The following is a 23,727-nucleotide window of genomic DNA, read 5'->3' as shown; positions in this document are numbered from 1 at the left end:
AAAGAAGAAAAAATGCTTGTCCCATTACTTATGCAGGGCACTGCAAATGGAACCCATAAGAGTTATTCAACCAAAGAATCCTTTTAGAACCCTTTTTTTCTTTATTTTTTTAATTACATTTTTGCCCTTTCAATGACATGGAGGGAAGACACAATCACTTCCGATTTGAATTCTGACGTGTCGTGGCTCCTCTTTATTCATGCAGTTTGAGACGTGCTCAGAGGCAATATAGGAGCCTCAACCAATGAGAATCCAGGATGTTGTCAAACATTGGCAACGCACAAGTTGTGTTTGGGACTGTAACAAGTCCGTGACACAGAGGCGGAGTCGAGGTACTGTTTTCTGGGATTATCCCGTTTATTTTCATAAAATGTTAGTAATAATTCCAATGTTCGTAATAATTTCAATGTTCGTAACACAACGCCACTCGCCGACTTTCCAGTCGCCCTCCTTCTCCCTCGAACGCCGAGGCACACACATCTTAAACCATCTTGTCAACGAGGCTTCATTTGCAACAGGTGTGCAACGGAGCCTCGCCGACGTCACCCTGGCCACGGTCCTGTAGCTCCCTCTACAGGCCGAACGCTGCATGTCCCCCCACATACCCCCACCACCCGACACAGGCCGGGGACACGACGGCTGACAACCTACTCCCCCCCCCCCCTGCACGGGAGAGGAAGTCTGCGACGACCATCTGCGCCCCCGGTCTGTGCACGACCGAAAAGTTGAAGGGCTGCAACGCGAGATACCACCGGTGGAGCCACTGGAGGGGAGCATGGTCGGAGTAGAGGGTGAAAGCACGACCCAGCAGATAGTAGCGGAGGGCGCCGACCGCCCACTTGATGGCCAGGCACTCCTTCTCCACCGTGCTGTACCGGCCCTCCCTCTCCGATAGTTTGCGGCTCAGGTACAGCACCGGCCGGTCAGCCCCCTCCACCCGCTGGGTCAGCACTGCTCCCAGGCCTCTATCCGACGCGTCCGTCTGTAGGGAGAAAGGGAGGTTAAAATCAGGCGCATACAGGACCGTTTCTCCACAAAGAGCTCCCTTAAGGGCCTCGAACGACCCCTGGCACTGGCCCGACCATTGGACCGGATCCGGGGCACCCTTCCGGGTGAGGTCCGTCAAGGGACTGGCCAGCTCTGAAAACCCCGGCACGAACTGCCGGTAATAGCCAGCCAGCCCCAGGAAGGCCCTCACCTCCTTCTTTGTCTTGGGCCGCGGAGTGGCTGCGATGGCCGCAGTCTTTTCAATCTGTGGCCGCACCTCCCCCCGACCCAAGTGGTACCCCAGATACCGGATCTCCCTCCGCCCGATCAAGCACTTCTTCGGGTTGGCCGTCAGCCCCGCCTGCCTCAGGGACCTCAGGGTCCATGAGGCGCTGAAAAGTGGCTGGGGCTCCGAACAACCCGAAAGGGAGCACCGTGAACTGGAATAGCCCGAGCGGAGTGGAGAATGCAGTTTTCTCCCGGGATACCGGCGAGAGTGGAATCTGCCAGTATCCCTTCGTGAAATCCAACGTCGTGAAATACTTGGCCGTGCCAAGCCGGTCCAAGAGCTCGTCAACCCGGGGGTCTCGTCACGAGACTGCTCGAGGGGGAAGTCACCTAGCAATTAACATTGCTAAGAGACAATACAAGGACAGAATGGAGTCCAACTTTGAGGGCTCCAACTCAAGGCCGTGCCAAGCCGGTCCAAGAGCTCGTCAACCCGGGGCATCGGGTAGGCATCGAACTTGGAGACCGCATTAACCCGTCTATAATCCACACAGAACCGTATAGCCCCATCCGGCTTGTTGACAAGCACGATGGGGCTACACCAGTCACTGCAGGACTCCTCGACCACACCCAGCTCCAGCATGGCTTCCAATTCCCTGCACACAATGTCTCGTTTGTGTACCGGCAACCTATAGGGACGCGTGCGCACCGTTAAACCCGGCTGCGTTTCTATGTGGTGGTCGATAAGCGTAGTCCGACCGGGCAAGGGAGAGAACACGTCCGCGAACTTAGCTTGCAAATCTGCAACGTCCGTGGCCTGGCTAGCAGAGAGATGGTTATCAATACCGACCGGAGTGCTAACTTTTGATTTTGGGACTTCCGGACCGAACTCATCTCTCTCTGGAATTATTGTAGCCAGAGCAACAGTGACCACGTCGTTCCATTTTTTTAGGAGATTTACGTGATACACCTGCAAGCTATCCCCCCGGTCCGAGCGTACTACCTCGTAATCCACGTCCCCCATGCGACGTGTGACCACACCTGTAAATTCTCGCAGGTTAGTTCCCCTGTCGTACAGTCACTTTTGACGCTCCTGGGCTTGCAGCAAATGCTCGCGTGAGATAACCCCTAGGGCGTGGAGCTTTGTGCGCAAGTCCAGGACGTATTGAATCTCATTTTTACTGTCGCTAGACCCTTCCTCCCAATTTTCTTTAAGAAGGTCTAGGACACCCCGAGGCTTACGCCCGTAGAGTAATTCAAACGGGGAAAACCCGGTGGAAGCTTGGGGGACTTCCCGTACCGCAAACAACAGGGGATCTAGCCATTTATGCCAATTCCGACTATCTTCGTGTACGAACTTCCGGATCATTAACTTCAAGGTCCGATTGAACCGCTCACAAAGGCCATCAGTGGCCGGGTGGTAAACACTGGTTCGAATCGCCTTGATGTTCAACAAGCCATACAGTTCCTTGAGGGTGCGTGACATAAAATTAGTGCCCTGATCGGTGAGAATCTCTTTCGGGATTCCCACGTGGGAGATTACTTGAAACAATGCCTGCGCTACACTCCTGGCAGAGATATTGCGCAGCGGTATTGCCTCGGGGTATTGGGTTGCGTAATCTATCAAGACCAACACAAATCGATATCCCTGTGTACACCGATCAAATGGCCCGATAATATCCATCGCAATGCGGTCGAATGGGTTCTCGACCAATGGTAAGGGCCGCAAGGGGGCTTTACCAACTGACATTCGCGCACCACCTACGCACCTCTGCCCGAATTCCCGGCCAATAAAATCGAGCCATTATACGGTTTAGTGTCTTATCATAACCTAAATGGCCCGCCATGGGGTTGAAATGAGCCGCCTGGAAGACCATTTCCCGGCGGCTACGGGGAACCAACAACTGGGTTACTTCCTCCTGGCTATGTGAGTCACGACTTACTCGGTACAACCTGTCGCTGATAATCGCGAAATAGGGGTGGGCGCGTACTGCGTCTGGCCGTACCAAAGTACCATCAATCGCTATCACTTGGTCATAGGCCGATCGTAGGGTCTCGTCACGAGACTGCTCGAGGGGGAAGTCACCTAGCAATTAACATTGCTAAGAGACAATACAAGGACAGAATGGAGTCCAACTTTGAGGGCTCCAACTCAAGGCACATGTGGACCGGACTCAGAACAATTACAGACTTTAAAGGGACTACGAGTGTGACTGAGGAAGTGTCTCCATCTCTTCCAGATGACCTTAACACCTACTTCGCACGTTTTGAGAGCTACTCTCCGGCTGAGGAAGTACAGATGGACCAGGACCCCTGCACACTAGCAATAACAAGGGCAGATGTGTGCAAATCCTTCAAAAGGATTAATCCACACAAGGCCCCTGGACCGGATGGCATACCTGGCCGGGCTCTCAGGGTGTGTGCAGATCAGCTGGCAGGTGTGTTTACAGACATTTTCAACCTGTCACTGCTCCAGTCGGTGGTCCCCACATGTCTCAAAAAGTCCACCATCATCCCCATCCCAAAGAAGTCAAAAACATCCTGCCTCAACGACTACCGACCAGTAGCACTCACTTCCATCGTCATGAAGTGCTTTGAGCGGTTAGTCAAATCATTCATCACCTCCTCCCTCCCTGACTCACTGGACCCCATGCAGTTTGCATACAGGGCAAACAGGTCCACAGACGACGCCATCACCCTCGCCCTCCACACTGCCCTCTCCCACCTGGACCAGAAGAACACATATGTGAGAATGCTGTTCATTGACTACAGTTCAGCATTCAATACCATTGTGCCCTCCAAGCTTGCTGTGAAGCTCAGGGACCTCGGGCTCAACACCACGCTTTGTGACTGGATCCTGAGCTTCCTGACGGGCAGACCCCAGGCAGTGCGGATAGGAGGCGCCACATCATCCACCCTGACTCTCAACACCGGCGCACCCCAGGGCTGCGTGCTCAGCCCTCTCCTCTACTCCCTGTTCACACATGACTGCGTGGCCACACACAGCTCCAACACCATCATCAAGTTTGCTGACGACACGACCGTCATCGGCCTGATCACCGACGGCGACGAGACGGCGTACAGAGAGGAGGTGAGAGTCCTGACATCTTGGTGCCAGGACAACAACCTCCAGCTCAACCTCAGCAAAACTAAGGAGCTGATTGTGGACTACAGGAAGCGGCAGAGAGCCGGGCACGCCCCTATCACCATCAACGGGACGGCAGTAGAGAGAGTCAGCAGCTTCAAGTTCCTCGGGGTCCACATCTGCGAGGACCTGACCTGGACTCACCACACCGACGCCATCACAAAGACGGCAAGACAGCGGCTCTTCTTCCTCCGCAGGCTGCGGAGGTTCAACATGGACTCCAGGATACTCTGCAACTTCTACAGGTGCACCATAGAGAGTATCCTGACTGGCTGCATCACCGCCTGGTACGGCAGTTGCTCCGCCCTCAACCGTAAGACATTACAGAGGGTGGTGAAAGCTGCCCAGCACATTACCAGGACGGAGCTGCCATCCATGGAGGACCTCTACACTCAGCGCTGCAGGAAGAAGACTAACCGGATTATTAAAGACCCTCATCACCCCAGCAACAAACTGTTTCAGCTGCTCCCGTCTGGCAGACGCTACCGCAGCATCCGGTCTCACACCACAAGACTCAGGGACAGTTTCATCCCACAGGCAATAAGACTGTTGAACTCCTGAGCTACTTAGCTCACCACAATGACACTTTAACTATGCCACTTTATAACATGCCACTTTATAAAATGCCACTTTATACCAGTCGACATCTGGATAAAAACGTCTGTTTACATTTCACTTTTTACATTTTACATTTACATTTATTTAGTTTTGTATTTAGGTAACTATTGTTATTGTTGTTGTTTCTTTTATTTTTATTATTTACACTTCTTATTGCACTGTTGGAGGAGCCCAAGACTTAAGAATTTCATTGCCAGCGATTGCTCTGTAACTGTTGCGCATATGACAATAAAACCATCTTGAATCTTGATCTTGAATCTTGAAACGGATAGTTCGGCGGGGGAATCTCGGGTTGAGACCCCCCCGCCGGCTCCGGCTCCTCGGCAGTGTCGCGAGGCGCCGCCTCAGCACAGAACACATTACCCGCCTCACACCTCCCTCTCTGTCGTGGACGCACCCCGGTAGCCCTGCTTACCGCTTGAGGAAACCCCTCCCAATCTACACCCAGAATAAGGGGATGCGTGAGGCGCGGGCTAACCGCCGCCTGTACACTATGCTTTTTCCCTTCAAAATGAATCTTGATCGTGACCACAGGATATTCGTGAATGTCCCCATGCACACACTTCACCAACACCCTCGATGCCTTTAACAATGCCCCCGGTCGAACCAGGCGCTCCTGGATCATGGACTGCATGCAGCCCGAATCCAAGAAGGCCTGGTGCATATCATGTTGTATCCTTACCGGAACACAATACGCCGCTCCTGGTCCGGGGGGAGGGCCCGGTATGTCGCCGATGCGGACGACCTGCCCCACCTCCCTCACTGGGCACTCCGCCTGTACATGGCCCGGCCGTCCGCATCGCCAACACACCCCCCCTGTCGCTCGGGGTGCTTCCTGTGGGGCCAGGGCTGGTTCTCGACATGCCTGCCCCTGCCATCTCGTCCTCGGGGCGGGCGCCGGTCTCTCCTCCTCCGTCACCATGGCTCCTTCCGGGCGCCGGACCGGGCGTTGGTCATCGGGGCTCCTGCGGCGGGAAGGAGAGATGGTCCTCCACCAAGGTAACGGCGGCCGCGAGATCCTGGGGCCGGTGGTACTGGACCCAGGCGGCGGTCCGGGCCGGGAGCCCCGTGGGGAATTGCTCCAACACCACCCGGTCCCCGACCTCCTCCGACGAGCTGTTCCCTGGGTCCAGCCACCGCCGCGCGCTGTCCCGCAGCTGCTGGGCGTAGGCAAAGGGCCGGCTCCCCTCCTCCATCATCAGGGCCCTGACGAGCTCCAGGAGGAGGGTACGGTCCTCAGCCCTTGCCGTCACCATCTCCCTCACCGCGGTCTGGTGCTCCTGCTGGAGGTGGGCCTGCTGCTCCAGTATAAGGGCCATCCTTCCGATAGCCGCGCTTAACGCCTCCATTCCCTTTTTTTCTCCGCCTTCGCTGTGCCCCACGTTGGGCGCCACTGTAACAAGTCTGTGACACAGAGGCGGAGTCGAGGTACTGTTTTCTGGGAGTATCCCGTTTATTTTCATAAAATGTTAGTAATAATTCCAATGTTCGTAATAATTTCAATGTTCGTAACACGCCACTCGGCGACTTTCCAGTCGCCCTCCTTCTCCCTCGAACGCCGAGGCACACACATCGTTAACCATCTAGTCAACGAGGCTTCATTTGAAACAGGTGTGCAACGGAGCCTCGCCGACGTCACCCTGGCCACGGTCCTGTAGCTCCCTCTACAGGCCGAACGCTGCATGTCCCCCCACAGGGACCATACTACAGAATACTTAAAAGCTTAAAACTTAAATCGCTCAATAACAGATTCAAATTATTAATGTGGAAGCATGAAATTGTTGCTTGGGCAGTGTACATTGCATCAAGACAGATCATTTGTCTTGGTGTACGAGACCATTTCGTCGGTTGGATCGTCTGTGTTTGTGAAAATCGCACGGTGTCCGCCTGGTTTAAGAGTGTATACTGTAGACACTGAGAGATACATATATCCATCATAGTTAACAATAACCAGGATCAGTTTAGCAGACTCAGCCCCACAGTTTCCCATATTTCTGGAAGCTCTCTGTGTCAAAATTGGTGAAACCACCCTGGGAACAAAAAACAAAACAAAGAAATAGCCAGTTCATAAATGCTTGTCATAAACCTGAACTGTGGCTTAGTTTATGATGGCCCTTTTCCACTACAGACCGGCTCCCACTCCTCTCTTTTCGTTTTCGTTCAAAAGCTTTATTGCCCATTTTTCTGGGTAAAACAATTCATATTCAGCTCCCATGGCTTTCACCACAACAACACACATCATGGATGAGTCTACAATGTTGTTGTTTATGGGCTTAATCTCTACAAACCTTCTTATATCCCATCATCGTCCTGAGGAAAGGGATGGGTTTGAGACAAGGAATGCCTAGTTTTTTTAATATTCCATATGGCCAGTATCCATACCTGGTCAGAACAAATATAAATCAACAATCTGACTTGAAACAAAAGCAAAACGATCAAGTCATAGGTATCATTGAAACTGTTAGATAACTGTAATTATCAATACTATCATTTGTATGTATTATTACAACTAACTAACTAACAAATAATATTTTTTATTAAAACTTCTTACACTACGATCAGAGTGATGAGTAAGGCAAGGAGAGTCCATGTCTCGGTGGAGAAGTACGGAAGGTAACCCATCTTTACAGGTTCAATCGCTTCTTCTGAGTAACCCCGGACACGTCTGCTGAAGTGATTATTTTATCCCATCATGACACCTGTGTTTCAGATCATGAAACACAGGCGAAAGAGTATGTGAGAGGTGAAGTTGAAGCCATGGCTAGTGAATGATTGAAAGGATCCCTGCGCAGAGGGCAACACTCAGTGATGTTATTGTCGGCCTTTATCTTAACATCCTGCTAATAGTTGCTGCCTGTTTGATCCCTATCGGGTTTTAATAGTTTGCAGACCCATTGATTCAAGAAGGACTATGGGGCAAATATTTTTGGGCAAATATTTTCTTTCGAGTAATACTGAATTTTACATATTTGAACTCCTCTAAAAATGTGTTATGTTCTTTACATGTATGCACTTGTTTTATATCATTGGCTCCTAAAAACAGTATTTCAAAATACTAGTTCAAAACACATCACATATTACAGTAATGAAGCAACTGATTAACATGAATACAGTGCTCTTCATAAGTATTGGAAAGAGGAAGCATTTTCTGTTCTTTTAGCTCTACACTTGGATTTGAAATCAAACAAATATTATGGGGTCAAAGTAGAGATTCTCAACTTTAATTCAATGGGTTTTTAAAAAAACATTTGTAAACATACTCCCACTATTTCAGGGCTTCAAAAGTATCATATAATGTCCAAATAAAGTACTAATGTTTCGTATTAGGTCAACAATCTGCCTGAAGTCTGCGACCCCACCAGGCACTATCCACTATCCACTATCCACTATCCACTATCCACTCATCTTTAGAAAATCATTGACATTTCCACATGGTATTGTGTCATAGAGTAGCTTCCCTACAGCAATATTATCTTGACATTGGGATCCTTTGTCCAAACCATATTTCAGGGTGTATGTTTGGTTGCAGGGGCCCAGGCTGTGCTCTCTGACTGCTCCAACTGTAGTAGACCCTGCAGTGAGGAAGAGGTCAACATGCTGCAGTACCGTCAGCCAATCACACACAAGAACCAACAGATCGCCAAGACCTCCATTGAACCATGCACGCACGCACACACACACACACACACACACACACACACACACACACACACACACAAACACTGTCTCAACAGCCCCTTCCTTCACTCTCACTCTCTCTCTCTGTAGGTGGGTCAGGCTGCGTATTCAGCCTCTAAGGGGGGTATTGTTGGGATGACTCTACCCATCGCCCGAGACCTGGCACCCATGGACATCTGTGTGGTCACCATCGCACCCAGTCAGTAAACACACACACATACATACGCACTCTTTCACACACTCCTCACCCCCCCCCTTCCTCTCCATATCAGACAACCTCTCTCTCCCTCTCCTTAGGTTCTGTTCTCCACTCCTCTCCTGGCGGGTTAACCTGAGAAGGTGCGTTCATTCCTGGCCCGCCAAGTGCTCTTCCCCTCGCGCCTGGGAGACCCTGCAGAGTTTGCCCACCTGGTGACATCACTGGCTGAGAACCCCATGATCAATGGAGAGGTCATCAAACTGGATGGAGCTATCCGCATGCAGCCCTGAGAGAGAGTGAGTGTGTGTGTGTGTGTGTGTGTGTGTGTGTGTGTGTGTGTGTGTGTGTGTGTGTGTGTCTGTGTGTGATCCAAGGTATACCACTGTGACAGCTCCGATGTGTGTGTGCATGTGAGGTGTGTGTTCATGTCTGGTACTCCAAGCTCTGCTGTACTGTACGCTCCATGCAGTTTTGTTTTGTTTTGTAAACTGATCCAGTAATAAACTTCTAATGAGTCTGAGTCTCTCCTCCTCTGTGTCCGTGTAAAGTGAGGTCAGTAGGAGCCTTATGAGGCAAGTGTACCTTCATTTGTCCTATTAGAAGTGAATAGAACGCCTGGACACAGGAAATGCTAAATGCTAAAGCTCTCATAACATCACACCTGCACCAGTGTGTAGCTTTATGTACATGTCATCCACAACATTTGAGTGAAGGGAAAGGGACACATTTCTTTTGGAATGGAAAGGAGTCGAGGTACAGTATCTTGGTATACACACGTTTGCTCCAGTTTTGTACCCATTGACTGTGACCCTGTTTGTGTAAGAGGCTAGGGCTGACCCATTCTGATTCAAGATGTTTGTGTAAAAAAGGTATTTATTGCATATATTGTCCACTAAAAAGCAGATGATGGTACAAGTGTAAGGGACCAAGTGCTCCAATCTCAGTCTAGCCTGAAGATCATTCCATATCTGAGGAGCACAGCAGCTAAAAAGTTCTTCTCAATTCTGTAATCACTTGTAGCACATTAAATAGTAACAAGCTGCAAGTTTGATCGCCACTAAGTCGCCATAAAAGCAATGATGTGAGGTAAAATGGGAGTTTTAAAAGAACTGCTTCATATACAGATGAAATCCAATGATAAGCCCTTCTCAACGTCAAAGAATCCCAACCCACAGACTGATACAAAAGACAATGGTGGGTACAGAAAACATGCCTACAAATGAACTGCAGAGCAGAGTGATAAATCGGGTCTAGTGGTTTAAGAATTGAGGCTGTCGTGTGATTTTAAATTGTGTCACCATAATCACGGACAGGGAGGAGCGTTGCCAAGACAATCTTCCTCCTATTATCAAAGGTGAAGCAAGACATTTCTTTACAAAACAAGTACAAGTCTAACTCACAAACTCTTGATCACTTTTTCAACATGTATTTTAAAAGTGTATCATCTATGTAAATGCCCAGGTACTTATAATGGGGAACTTGTTCAGTTTGGGTTCTTTTCAGGGTACAAATATGTTGATCATTGTAATCAATATTATGGCATATAGAGAAAAACATAACAGACCTCATGCATACCTCTTCAAATTAAGGTTTACCCAGATTGTTTCTAATCTAAACCATGTGCATACATGTGCCATGTTTTTTCTTCCTCAACTTGTAAATGTAAAAAACACAAACACCACCACTTTGTCTTTTTGTGGTGTTAGGAATACAGACCTCACAGATAAAAATGTTTTGATAAAGGTCATAAACCGAAACGTCGACACAATAAATAAGCAGAGGTAACAATCGTGTGTGCAGGAGTATTCATTTTTTACATACCTTTTCTTTCTAAACTCATCATCACTCAACATAGTTTACAGCTATGCAACTTGTAAAATACAGCATTTCAAACATGACACACAGTTTGCCTTTGAATATGACTTTAATGAAAGAGAATTGAAACGGCAAGTGTAGTTATAGTGGTAGTATGCAGGGTAGTTATTGTGGTAGTAAGTTCGAGATAGTTGTGGATTTCCAGAATTGTCTCTGTGTTGAAATATCTGAAAGAGAAAAATTGTCTTATCATTTGTATAGATAAAATCTAAATTATTTTGAGGTGATTTGAGAAGCCAAAAGGATCATGCTTAGAATGCACTGTAAGCAGATAATGGAGGGCATACCTGTATTTTGTTTCCCTTTATGGAAAGTCTTCTCCATGCTCTCTCTGGCAAACTCCAGGTTCGCCGCCATTACTCTTTTCTTTTCAGTCTTCTCCTTCTCTCTCTCCATTTCTGTCTTCATCCTCTTCACGACATCTTCTGTAATCTTTGTCATCAACTCTTTCACTTCCCTCTCCCTCCTTTCCACCATATTATTTATCATCCCATCCATCTCTTCTCTCATGCGTTTAACGTCATCTTCTTTCTCCTTCAGGATTTTCTCCATCTCTTTCTCGACCACTTCTACTCTCTTCATTGCCTCCAACTCCTTTTTCACCCATTCAATATCCTTTTCTTTCTCCTGTTCATTCCTGTTTCTCTGTCTCTCCTCCTCTGCCCATTTCATCACCTCCATCCTCTCTTTCACTTGTTTCACCTCCATTTCTTTCTCCTCCAGGATTCTCTCCATCTCTTTCTCGGCCTCCTCTACTCTCTTCATCGCCTCCAACTCCTTTCTCATCCATTCAAAATCCTTTTCTTTCTCCTTCTCACTCCTGTTTCTCTCTCTCTCCTCCTCTGCCCATTTCATCACCTCCATCCTCTCTTTCACTTGTTTCACCTCCATTTCTTTCTCCTCCAGGATTCTCTCCATCTCTTCTACTGTCTTCATACCCGCCTCCAACTCCTTTCTCATCCATTCAAAATCCTTTTCTTTCTCCTTCTCACTCCTGTTTCTCTCTCTCTCCTCCTCTGCCCATTTCATCACCTCCATCCTCTCTTTCACTTGTTTCACCTCCATTTCTTTCTCCTCCAGGATTCTCTCCATCTCTTCTACTGTCTTCATACCCGCCTCCATCTCCTTTCTCATCCATTCAATATCGTTTTCTTTCTCCTTCTCAATCTTCTCCTTCTCCCTCTCCATCTCTGTCTTCATCCACTTCACGACATCTTCTGTAATCTTTCTCATCTCCTCTTCCACTTCACTCTCCCTCCTTTCCAACATATTCTTTATCACATCCATCTCTTCTCTCACGTGTTTAACGTCACATTCTTTCTCCTCCAGGATTCTCTCCATCTCTCTCTCCATCTCTTCGACTCTCTTCATCACCTCCAACTCCTTTCTCATCCATTCAAAATCCTTTTCTTTCTCCTTCTCACTCCTGTTTCTCTCTCTCTCCTCCTCTGCCCATTTCATCACCTCCATCCTCTCTTTCACTTGTTTCACCTCCCTTTCTTTCTCCTCCAGGATTCTCTCCATCTCTCTCTCCATCTCTTCTTCTCTCTTCATACCCGCCTCCATCTCATTTCTCATCCATTCAATAACCTTTTCTTTCTCCTTTTCAATCTTCTCCCTCTCTCTCTCCATCTCTGTCTTCATCCTCATCTCCTCTTTCACTTCCCTCTCCCTCCTTTCCACCATATTCTTTATCATCACATCCATCTCTTCTCTCACACGTTTAACGTCGCATTCTTTCTCCTCCAGGATTTTCTCCTTCTCTCTCTCCACCTCCTCTACTCTCTTCATCACCTCCAACTCCTTTCTCATCCATTCAATATCCTTTTCTTTCTTCTTCTCATTCCTGTCTTTTTCTCTCTCCTCCTCTGCCCATTTCATCACCTCCATCCTCTCTTTCACTTGTTTCACCTCCATTTCTTTCTCCTCTAGGATTCTCTCCATCTCTCTGTCAACCTCTTCTACCCTTCTCTTCATCACCTCCATTGTTTCGGTCTCCTTCTCACTCATCTTTAATCTCTCTTCGCTCTTCTTTACCTCCTTCTCTCTCTCCTGCACCACCCTCTCTCTCTCCTCCACCTCCTTCTCTCTCCTCTTCATCTCATTTCTTGTTTTTTCCATCTCCCTCTGGAAAGTCTCCTCCATCTCCTTTGTCACTTTCTCCACCTCCTCCACCTCTTTCGCCTTTATTTCCAACTGGACAATCCTCTCCTCCAAATCCTTTTTGTTATTTTCCTGCGTCTTTTGAATGCGACTGAGTATTGCATTGCATTCATTCACTTTCTCAGTGTCTCTATCCAACACTTTCCTCTTCCTCTCCATATTATCTTTAAGATGGTTGACTATCTTCCTCTTCCTCTCCACCATTTCTCTGTCCTTGTCCACCATTTCTCTGTCCTTGTCCACCCTCTCTCTCTCCTCCTTCAGCCTCTCCTTCTCTGCATCGGTGTGCTCCTTCACCTTATGCAGAAGGTTTTGGGCTCCCTCCACCTCTTCCGCTCTCTCCTCCATCTCCCTCCTCCAACCCTCCTTCTCTTCCTTTCTTTCTTTAGCCACTCTGGCCCTCTCTCTCGTGTGCCTGGCCCGTCTTGATGTCCTCTGTGGGAGTGGGGTGTAGGCTGCGAAAGCTGCCGGTCCTGCTGCCTCCATCATCAGGGCAGCCTGATCCTCTTTACACTCCTGTGGACATACAGTGAACACACTACAGGTGCAGTCTCGAGAATGTCTCTATGAATGTATTTGTCTTTTCTGAGTATAAAACCATTCAATTGTCTCCAGTGATCTTTACATATTGTCTATGTTTAGCCATCCTGAATGGGGTGAGTGGGTAGTTATCAAATACAGTAGCATAGGGCTTTGAAACTTCCTGATGGAGATGACAGACACAATGACAGGGAAACGTCAAGAAATATGATTGCGTTAGATAACAGGCTTCCCTCGCAAAGAGATTGCGGTACCTCACAATGTTCTCAAGAATAGGCTGTTGCGTTCCCAATTTCCCAAAAGGGGCTCTCTAGTTTTGCCTTTAAAAAAGGCCTACATCTACCTTTTATTCAACATATCCGACACAATTTATATTGCAAATCATGTAGGCCTGTACAGTAAGTAATTGTAGGCCCTTTGCAAAGTCAACTTACGACTTACTTAAGGAAAGGTCCTGTCGATTAAGACCTATTAGTGCCAACTATGTTTGGTTATATTTTAGATAGGGCCTACCTGAAAACATCAAATTAACCATTTTGATATTGTTCTGTCAATCATCTTTCTTCGATAGTCCATCCTCTATAGGTTATTTATAAAGCTGTCTCGTTTTAATGTTGATATTTAAAATGGTTGATTTTGCAGCCACATTTCTCTCTGTAACAACGATTGAGCTCGTCCCGTTTCACTTTTTAGGCTGTTACGCTGCTCTTTCACTGACAAACAGCTGTTTTTGGAATTAAGCGCTCACCGAAATTACCGCGATTTGACTTGATGTTGGGATCAAACTGTCTGCCGAGTCGGATGAATTACTTCCCAGAGATCTAACAACAAAGAGTAGCCAATTAAGGGTATTTCTTTGCAGTAGGTCTAGGTCCTGATTGTGGGGGAAATGTTGCTTTGAATTGTAGGCTACTTTGACTGGACGATAACATACGAATACAAACAAGTGTACAGTAACATGTTGTCACCACGGATGATAGAGCTTGATTTGATTAAATTTGATTAATTTTCAGCCCTGCTTCTTACAGCTTTGCGTTTACTTGAAGGCAGTTCACGGACTTGAGGTAGGCTGAAAATATACAGGAGCTTGTAGGCCTAGTGCTTATTCGATGAAGGTAGGGTGGATCTGCGCGAAGCCCACACATCGTGTCGCTCACCGGCCCCGCAGCCCACAGATCGACCGGCCCACCAGCAGCCATGGCACAGCCCTTTACACAACATTTAGGCAGCACCCCCTCTCGAAAGATACATCCTACGTCCTTGGACATTTGGCCCAAGTATTGGGGCAATTTAATATAAAGTATTCCCGTTTATTTAAACTAAAATAGAGCAAGGCAAACTTACCTGCGGCGGGTCCCACCAGTTTTTCTCCATTGTGTTGAAATGTAATTGAATCTATTTCCACTAATGAGCGTAACACATTACAAATGACAACCAGCAAAGGCTATTTGACAACAACTGGAGGTTCAAGTGACCAAAGTGACTTTTACATAAATTTACGTCATTGCTAGCAGCGTCATCAAGACAACAGCATTATGACGCAGGAGATATTTATTTGATTACAGATATGGTCATGTTGTTTCTTGGAAAATATACGTCGTTGGGATTAATCATCATCATATTATTAATTAATAGACAAAACACAGACATAGATATAGGTATATAGATCAGTGGTAGGGGCTCGGGGTCGTTTCTGGACATGGCCCTCCATTGTAATTTACATTTACATTCATGGCATTTAGCAGACGCCTTTATCCAAAGCGACTTACAACAATACATTTGTTTAAGTAATTCAATCATCTATCCAACAGTCATCATAAGACAAAGTAATCAATGCTCACACCAGGGGCCATAGGCAGTCGGCTATTTCATTTTATTTGTATTAGCAGGAGAGAACTTGTACAAGGGGGGTAGCGGGGATGAAGAGGTCTCTGGGTGGGGTTGGGGTTAGGGTTAGTATAGGGGGGGGGATAAATGGAAAACATACTCGTGGTTCAGGTATTAACTGCCAATGAACTTAGTTGGAACAATACAAATTACAATGTAAAACAATAACAATATAATATCAACATTTCAGTATTATATCAAAATAATGATTTAGAAATATGGTACAACCTGTGAGCTGCCTGGTTGCCTTGGCAACGGTAAACTACAGCGCTGTTCATCAGCGGTTCGGGCTCTGGCTCTAACCGTCTACCTTCTCTTAACCGTTAGGAGAAAACGAAGAAAAACAAAGAAAATGTAAACTACAAAACACTCTAACATTAAATCCTACACATACATCTGTATCAGTGGAGTCAGGCAAACGTTACACCAGACTCCCTTCGACATGTTTTGTCAGGTGTCATTTGACAACAACCACTCATCGTAAACGGCAAACTAGTGCTAACTCGTCCTCGTTTAGGATACCAAGCTAGCGCAATTACCGCTAACAGACTACAAACTTCATATGCTACTATGCCTAACGGTACACTAAATAGAAAGCCTACATTAATGACAAACTGTATTAATGCTTATGCTTAAGAATAAATGGAAAACACACTAGTGAGTCGTCTGGTCCTCAGTCTTTACTGGTTCAGGTATTAACTGCCAACTGAAGAACGCAGCGCAAGCCACAGCTTATATACCCGCAGGTGATCTAGTGCCTTTTATACTCCAAATAGAAATGCGTGAAATTGAATGGGGGGAGTCTGTAAACATGCAAGATAAAGTGCATACATATAAAATAACACATTTACGTAAGTGGCCAATTACATATAAATATATTATGTGCCACATAAACAGTGGAAAAAGCAGTGAAGCCCTTAGCAGACATAGGGGAAAATGTACAGTATATACAAACATGTACAGGAGCAGGACGTATTGTGTCTCTGTTAACACAGTTGTGTCATGTGTAATTGTGTTAAATGATCCATAATAAGTGCTGTCCAGTTTCCTCTATATTATATATAACATGGTGAATAACTCCCCGATATTTCTTTAAGGCCAATATCAGATATGTCTGTCAAGCTCTAATTACAATGAGCTGTCCTCCCATTTCTACCTCCATCAGCCTCCTGTTGCACAGTAATGAGTGATAAAGACACCTGATGACAAGGATGAGAAATGTAAAGATCACGGTTTCATCCAAGGCCCATCTACCTTTCATTCAAATTATGCTAAGATTATTATCATTGGTGATTTTAACCTACATGTGGACAATAAGACTGACTCGACAGCCATGGATTTGATGAATCTCTTGAATTCTACGGACTTTATTCAGCGAGTTACTGGGCTCACCCATAACCACTGCCACACCCTGGACCTAGTGATTACAAAGGGTCTTACTCCTGTTGCATCCTCTATTATTTATCTAGCCATGTCGCTGAGCAGATGAGATTCATGATGATGAATATGAATAGTACACCATCAACAGCTTCCTCCTGTGATAATGATTTATTAACCAGCTTCAACACCAAACTAAGGGCAACTATCGACTCTGTAGCACCAGTCAAACAGTTTGATTGATTTCCTGGTGAAATGCATTGCGGACATATGGATGTCACAGAACTAGTCATTCGAGCAAAAACCAGGTAGGACACTCCATTTTAAAAAGCGTGTTTTCCGAACCAAAACAGCGTTTGTAAATGACATATTTATTTCAAGGGATCTCGTTCCCTGATCGCTACCGATTAAAGATAGTCATTACAACCTTTAGGAAGCTTTTAAAAAGGTTGAATATTACATGGACCTTTACAGAACACAGCTGTAAAGGTGCAACCTTTCCTCTCCCAGGCTGACACTGAATGACAAATGCATGCTTGTATTACTAGCAGCCTTGATTACTGTAACACTCTCCTGTCTGGTCGACCAAAGAAAGCTATTGGCAAATGATACAGAATGCAGCAGCACGAGTCAGATGGAGAGCACATATCATACAAGTCTCTGCACTGATAACCTGTTCGTTTTATAATTTATTTTAAGATAATTGTATTAGTTTAGAAATCACTCTATGGTCACGCACACCACTGCATGTCAGACATGCTTTTAAGGTATATACCCTGTAGATCCCTCAGGTCCTCAGGTACTGGCCTTTTAACTATTCTGAAGATTCCAACAACACCTATCTACTTCCTGTTTCACATGAATAATACTGGGCAGAAGTCTGCACAGGGATGCTACAGACACATTAGCACACTGCAAAATACTGTCACCTATCTAACCATCTGTTCCAAAGCAATAGTAATAGATACTGTAGGAGTCTGCAGTGCACAGGGGTTACACACTCATCAGTACCCTCTAAAATACTGTCACTATCATATTTCCTGTTCCACATGAATAGTACTATATAGGAGTCTGCAGAGGGGTTACCTTGTTGGGAAACAGTGTCTAGGAGGCAGTTGTACCGACTGTGAGGAACAGTGAGCTGAAGATGTCAAACTTGAGCATTTTCTTGATGTTGGTCACAAAGGTGTCAGAGGGGTTGTGGAGGGAGTCGATGTCGACACTGAATGAAGTGCTGACGACCACATCCATACTGTATGGTCCAAAGAACCTGGAACACAACCACAAAATCTTTGACCACCAGAACCACAACCACAAAATTAAAGGGGGAGTTCACTGAAATTACAAATTCACCATATCTTCTCGGAGAGAAATACTCACTCTTTTAGTTCAATGGGCTCTTCGTTATCGGCCGTCTTCTTCAGATTGCTGACCAAATTACCAGAGTGCTGCTTCATGATCCCGAACATCTGAGTTGGGAAGGATACATGGAAAAATATGATGATTGATACATGGATTAATATGTGCAAAACATGGGTTAATATCATGTTTGAAACAGGAATTATTTTAATGTTTATATAGCCTGAGAATATACATTCATACAGGATACATTATGTATATAGTCAAGGAATAAGTGACTCCAAAGATGAACTATTATTCTAAACTCTGTCATCTGACCACTGAACTTATCTAAGATAAGATTAAATATACTTTGTTGTCCCGGATGGAAATTTGTCTTGGACAATTAAAGTTGCTGCTTCACACAACAACAAACAACAATGAATACACACTATACACATAGTACAAATCACATAAACACACAAACACACGTCAGAGTTGTTAGTCATTCATTTATTTGTGTTGTTGGAATGAATAAAAGAAGGAGAGGAGAGATGGGACTGTACCTCTTTGATCCGCCCACTGGTGAAGGAGGGAGACAGGACACTGCGGATCCGTCTCCATGCATCATCCTCAGCGATAAACACGGCGTCATACAGAGGCCCGTTGAGATAGAAATTCTAGAAAAATAACAATGATTATATACTGCAAAATTAACCGAATATTAATAATGCTATAATAACAATGATATTATCTATTTAATGAGCCCTTATGTTTTTTTCCCCATACAACAACTTCAATTTAGCGTATTACCCTCCTGTTAGTGAAAAGGGAGTAGAATTCCTTGATGAGGATGGTTTTGATCATGGCTGTGTCCATGATACACAGGACGGGCTGACGGCCATCATAGATCCTACAGACCAGCAAAAACAAAGATAGTTAGATATACACTCACCCAACACTTTATTAGGAACACTATACTAATACCAGGTAGAGCCTCCCTTTGCTCTCAAAACAGCCTCAATTCTTCGTGACATTGATTCCTTTGAGATTCTGGTCAATGATGACATGATTGCATCACGCAATTCCTGCACATTTTTCAGGTGCACTTTCAAGATGTGAATCTCCCGTTGTGCCACATCCCAAAGATGTTCTATTGGATTCAGATCCGGTGACAAGGAAGGCCACTGAAGAACACTGAACTCATTGTCATGTTCATGAAACCAGTTTAAGACGACTTTTGCTTTGTGACATGGTGCATTATCATGCTGGAAGTAGCCATTAGAAGGTGGGTAAATTGTGGCCATGAAGGGATGCACAGCAATGTCAGCAACAATACTTAAATAGGCTGTGGCATTCAAGCAAATATACCGTAGATAGAGACAGACAGACCCATCACAGATCCTGCACTCTTTGAAAAAGTGCTACCTAGAACCAAAAAGGGTTCTTCTTCCACTGTCCCTTTGAAGAAACCTTTTGGGTTCCATGTAAAACCCTTTCCACAGAAGGTTATACAGTACCGTGCGTAAGTAATGGGACAGTGAAGCATTTTTTCTTCTGTTTGGATTTGAAATAAAAACGTAGAGATTTTTATTTTTTATATAATGTACATATTGGTTTATCATTCAGAAATTCCAACACTTTTATGCATAATCCCCCTATTTCAGGCTACACAAAAGTGATAGGACAATTGGCTTGACAAGTGTGTTCGTCAGGTGTGTTCCGTCACATAATTTGTGCAGTCTGCTATTGGTGTCTTGTCAACATGAGGACCAAAGAGATGTTATTGAAAGTCAGGGAAGCCATTATGATGCTGAAATATCAGAAAAAAAATAAACATAGCCAAAACCTTAAACCTACCAAAATCAACAGTTTGGAACTTCATTTAACTTCATTAAAAGGAAAGAAAGCACTGGTGAGCTCAGAAATCGCAAATTACCTAGTAGGCCAAGGAAGACTTCCAGTGGATAACCAAAGAATGCTCACCATAATTGAGAATCATTTATTTACATCTTGTCAGTCCAAGTACAAGTAAATGGCTCCAAACTCATTGGACAGCATTTCATCATACAGCAGGACAATGACCCAAAACATACTGCCATAGGAACTAGGGAATTTTTCAGGGCCAAAAAGTGGAAAGTTGTTGACTGGCCAAGTCAGTCTCCAGATTTAAATCCTATAGAACATGCATTTCATTTGCTCAAGAGGAGACTTAGGGCAAAACATCCTAAAAAAACAACAACAGTCGCTGCAACATAGCATTACCAGAGAAGATACCCAGCGTCTGGTTGGGTCAATGGGTCACAGACTTTTGCACTTTTGCATACAAAGGATTGGGGACCAAATACTAAACATGAGTGTTTAATTTAGACATTTGATAATGCAAAAGAAGGAAAAATGCTTGGGCACCAAAATGGCTAGAGCCAGCCCTGATTAACAGAACCTTTATCGAGCGCACAACATCACATTAATGCCCATAGGAAGAATGAGAATAGAGTATCAACAAAATAACCAATTTAACACAATTTAAAACAACATACGTCTGTAAGTTTTAACCATACGTTAACGTGCGTCAAGGACAACGCGGGAGAATGATGCCCGTGATGGGCCTAAGCCAAAACTCAAAGAATATCTCGCTGTCCCTCTCCTTAAATATCATTCCCAACAAAGGACAAGGTGTTAGATACATTACAATAGCAAAGGAATTTAACAAATGGTGAAAGCTGAAAAATCTGAAACATAGTCAAAACCTTAGACTTGCCAAAATCAAGCACTGATGAGCTCAGCAATCGCAAATGGCTGAGGCTTCACTGCAAGATGCAAACCACTAGTTATTCTTAAAAAGGATAGTCAGGTTACAGTTTGCTAAGAAGTACCTAAAAAGCCTGCAGAGGTGTGGAAAAAAGTCTTGTGGACAGATAAGATGAATATTATCAGAGTGATTGCAAGAGGAAAGTTTGGAGAAAAAAGGATCTGCCCAAGGTTTACAGCATACCATCTCATCTGTGAAACATGGTGGAGGGGATGCTATGGTTTGGGCATGTATAGCTGCCACTAGAACTTGCTAACTTATCATAATTGATGATGTTACTGCTGACAGCAGCAGCAGAATGTATTCTGAAGTGTACAGAAACATCTTGTCTGGTCGAGTAAAAGCAATGCTTCCAAATTCATTGGATGGCGCTTCATCAAACAGTAAGACAATGACCCAAAACATACTGCCATTGGAGCTAGGGAGATTTTCAGGGCGAAAAAGTGGAAAGTTCTTGACTGGCCATGTCAATCTTTGGATTTAAATCCTATTGAACATGCATTTCATTTTCTGATGGTAAGATTTTGGGCAAAAAGACCTGGCAAAAAGATGGCTGGCCTGGCAGAATATCACCAGAGAAGATACCCAGCACCTGGTGGGGTCAATGGGTCCCAGACGGTTATTGCATACAAAGTATTGTCGACCAAATACTAAACATGAGTGCATCATTTCGACCATGTATACCAATACTAGACAAAAGAAAAGAAAAGAATCTAGCAAAAGCAAACTATGTTCTGACAGGGTTTGACTCATCTAATACGACATCAGATCTGGATAGGTTCCTTGATTTCCTCTGAAAGGTGACATAGGCATGAAAACATGTACACAACATCAAGAAGAAACCATTGATTAAAGCCAAATCAATTGACAGAGGCATGGCAGAAAATGTGTGTTGTCTCTTTAAAAGAAATGTTAAAAATCTCTTTGTTTTCCCTGAATGAAACAAAGCACAGGTGTTTAAAAGGCCAGCCCCACCCCTGATTACAATGATCCACACATGGAGACAGCCAAAGCAACATAGATCAATAAGACATCGCACATGTCACACCAGAATGTGTGTTGGCAAGTGTGTGCCCTTATAGCCAGGATCCACTCTCTGGTCACATCTCCCTGATGTTGGTTATGAAGAACTTTATCAAACGTTTGGATTTGAAATTAAACAATTACTACAAGGTTAAAGTAGAGATTCTCAGCTTTTATTTGATGGTATTTGTATACACATTGGTTTCACCATTTAGAAATTACCCCACTTTTTATGCATAATCCCCCTATTTCAGTGTACCCAAAAGTAATGGGACAGACTTATCAAATGTCCAAATGAAGCAGTCATGTTTAGTATTTAGTGGACAATCCACTAGTATTTAGTGGACAATAACTGCCTGAAGTCTGCAACCCACTAACCTCACCAGACGCTGGGCATCTTCTTTGGTGATGCTCTGCTAGGCCTGTACTGCAGCCATCTTTAGTTGTTGTTTGTTTTGAGGTCTTTTTGCCTAAATTCTTATCATTAGGGGAATGTAATGCATGTTCAATTGAATTTTAATCTGAAGATTGACTTGGCCAATCAAGATCTTTCCACTAGTTGCTATGGCAGTGTTTTGGGTCATTGTTTTATTGTATGGTGTGGCTCCATCCAATGCATTTGGAGGCATTTGCTTGCACTCAAGCAGACAAGATGTTTCTGTGCACTTCAGAATACATTCTGCTGCTGCCGTCAGCAGGTACAATCATCAATTAAGACAAGTTAGCAAGTTCTAATGGCAACTATACATGCCCACACCTAACACCCCCTGCACCATGTTTCACAGATGAGGTGGTATGCTGTAAATCTTGGGCAGATCCTTTTTTCTCCAAACTTTTGTCACTCTAGTCCATGATAATATTCATCTTATCTGTCCACAATACCTTTTACGAGACCTCTGCAGGCTTTTTAGGTACTCTTTTTTAGCAAACTGTGACCATCCTTTTTGATGATAACTAGTGGTTTTTGATGATAAATGTGTCTTCCTCTTAGTTATAAACAAACCAGAATTAAATGCATAGGTCTATGTATGGATGGATGGATGGATGTTCTCATTGGAACAGCTGGAAGACTTTCTCTGCATCCCCTAAAAAACACATGTACGCAAGCACGCACAAACACGCACGCACACACACACACACACACACACACACACACACACACATGCATGTTTAAGTTATGCGTAGCCCATGTTTATTAGTTGACTTAGTTGTGGGGTTAGTTTAGATACAGTGCACGATGCAACAAACAGGTACAATATCAGCACACCTCAGCATTGCTACACCCACGTGCTACCACAGGGAACTGGTACCCGCATAGTTAGATATGGTGCTAGTCCCACACCAGAGAGAACTGGTATGTTCCAATTCATTATACGAGGTAACTAGCTAGTAAATTATTAATTACTAGAAAGTGCTCAGTAGTCCTAGGGCTACAAACACAAGCTGACCAACCCTCCTGCAAACAGGGTGCTAATATTTCTCAATATTACCTTGTCAAAGCTCGCCAAGGTTCTCAGCTGTCCGGAAACAACAAGTAACTTAGTTAGCCGTCCGTCCCAAGTGCTAGCTGTAGCCTACACATGTGACCTTGCAAGTTCTAATAATAACCTGAGGAATTATCGTCGAGCTGGGGTCCAACAATAACAAAGAATTGAGAGCTCACAGGTTAGCTTGCTAGCTCAGAGAGTTAACAGGTGCTCAGAAGATGAAAATCGTCGTTGAGCTGAACCGTAGGATTCTATCAGAGACAATCTAACGCCCCGTGAGAATCATAGGCTGAGGTGTAGCCAGCTACAACAACACAACTACAGTACACTTTTCAACCTAATGCCTCATGAGAATCATAGGCTGAGGTGT

At 44.9% G+C, this 23,727-nt stretch overlaps 1 pseudogene across 1 annotated transcript in view; it reads right to left on the bottom strand.

Annotated features, from left to right (window-relative positions):
• Positions 1-23,727, bottom strand: part of LOC310824130 (cytochrome P450 3A30-like) — a 187,048-nt pseudogene that overhangs the window by 77,484 nt on the left and 85,837 nt on the right. Inside the window, exon 11 of the transcript in view lies at positions 6,959-7,008. The product of the transcript in view is annotated as a cytochrome P450 3A30-like (transcript). The remainder of the gene's footprint in view (positions 1-6,958; positions 7,009-23,727) is intronic.

This window comes from Argentina silus (assembly GCF_951799395.1).
Source record: "Argentina silus genome assembly, chromosome: Y".
In the NCBI taxonomy this organism is placed as follows: Eukaryota; Metazoa; Chordata; class Actinopteri; order Argentiniformes; family Argentinidae; genus Argentina; species Argentina silus.
This window is presented reverse-complemented; position numbering and strand designations above follow the sequence as displayed.